The following is a 2,032-nucleotide window of genomic DNA, read 5'->3' on the forward strand; positions in this document are numbered from 1 at the left end:
CCCTGGAAATATTGATGCTTCATTGTATAGGAGTTTATCTAAGGGAACCCCCACCTTCACTGCCCACACCCATATGCCCCGCAACTGTTATAATGCTGCCACTCTTTGCATGCAATCAAATACTCACTATTGGACAGGAAAAATGATTAATCCTAGTTGTCCTGGAAGACTTGGAGCCACTGTCTGTTGGACTTATTTCACCCATACCAGTATGTCTGATGGGAGTGGAGTTCAAGATCAGGCAAGAGAGAAACACATAGAAGAAGTAATCTCCCAACTGACCCGGGTACATAGCACCTCTAGCCCCTGCAGAGGACTAGATCTCTCAAAACTACATGAAACCCTCCGTATCCATACTCGCCTGGTAAGCCTATTTAATACCACCCTCCTTGGGCTCCATGAGGTCTCGGCCCAAAACCCTACTAACTATTGGATGTGCCTCCCCCTGCACTTCAGGCCATACATTTCAATCCCTGTACCTGAACAATGGAACAACTTCAGCACAGAAATAAACACCACTTCTGTTTTAGTAGGACCTCTTGTTTCCAACCTGGAAATAACCCGTACCCCAAACCTCACCTGTGTAAATTTTAGCAGTACTATAGACACAACCAACTCCCAATGCATCAGGTGGGTAACTCCTCCCACACGAATAGTCTGCCTACCCTCAGGAATATTTTTTGTCTGCGGTACCTCAGACTATCGTTGTTTGAATGGCTCTTCAGAATCTATGTGCTTCCTCTCATTCTTAGTGCCACCTATGACCATCTACACTGAACAAGATTTATACAATTATGTCATACATAAGCCCCGCAACAAAAGAGTACCCATTCTTCCTTTTGTTATCGGAGCAGGAGTGCTAGGTGGACTAGGTACTGGCATTGGCGGTATCACAACCTCTACTCAGTTCTACTACAAACTATCTCAAGAACTAAATGGTGACATGGAACGGGTCGCCGACTCCCTGGTCACCTTGCAAGATCAACTTAACTCCCTAGCAGCAGTAGTCCTTCAAAATCAAAGAGCTTTAGACTTGTTAACTGCCGAAAGAGGGGGAACCTGTTTATTTTTAGGGGAAGAATGCTGTTATTATGTTAATCAATCTGGAATCATCAGTGAGAAAGTTAAAGAAATTAAAGATCGAATACAACGTAGAGCAAAGGAGCTTCAAAACACTGGACCCTGGGGCCTCCTCAGTCAATGGATGCCCCGGATTCTCCCCTTCTTAGGACTTCTAGCAGCTATAATATTGCTACTCCTCTTTGTACCCTGTATCTTTAACCTCTTTGTTAAGTTTGTCTCTTCTAGAATCAAAGCTGTAAACTACAAATGGAGCCCCAGATGCAGTCCATGACTTAAGTTCTACCGCAGACCCCTGGACCGGCCTGCTAGCCCATGATCCGATGTTAATGACATCAAAGGCACCCCTCCTGAGGAAATCTCAACTGCACAACCCCTACTACGCCCCAATTCAGCAGGAAGCAGTTAGAGCAGTCATCGGCCAACCTCCCTAATAGCACTTAGGTTTTCCTGTTGAGAGGGGCACTAAGAGACAGGACTAGCTGGATTTCCTAGGACAACTAAGAATCCCTAAGGTTAGCTGGGAAGGTGACCGCATCCACCTTTAAACAGGGGGCTTGCAATTTAGCTCACACCCGACCAATCAGAGAGCTCACTAAAATGCTGATTAGGCAAAAACAGAAGGTAAAGAAATAGCCAATCATCTATTGCCTGAGAGCACAGCGGGAGGGACAAGGATCGGGATATAAACCCAGGCATTCCAGCTGGCAACAGCAACCCCCTTTGGGTCCCCTCCCTTTGTATGGGAGCTCTGTTTTCACTCTATTTCACTCTATTAAATCTTGCAACTGCACTCTTCTGGTCCGTGTTTGTTACAGCTCAAGCTGAGCTTTCGCTCGCTGTCCACCACTGCTGTTTGCCGCCATCGCAGACCCGCTGACTCCCATCCCTCTCCCTTACAATACTAAGCAATTAATTTGGATTTGCGAATTGATCAGTCCAAAGTGGCTGC

The sequence above is a fragment of the Mandrillus leucophaeus genome, unplaced genomic scaffold (assembly GCF_000951045.1).
Source record: "Mandrillus leucophaeus isolate KB7577 unplaced genomic scaffold, Mleu.le_1.0 Scaffold565, whole genome shotgun sequence".
NCBI classification, from domain to species: Eukaryota; Metazoa; Chordata; class Mammalia; order Primates; family Cercopithecidae; genus Mandrillus; species Mandrillus leucophaeus.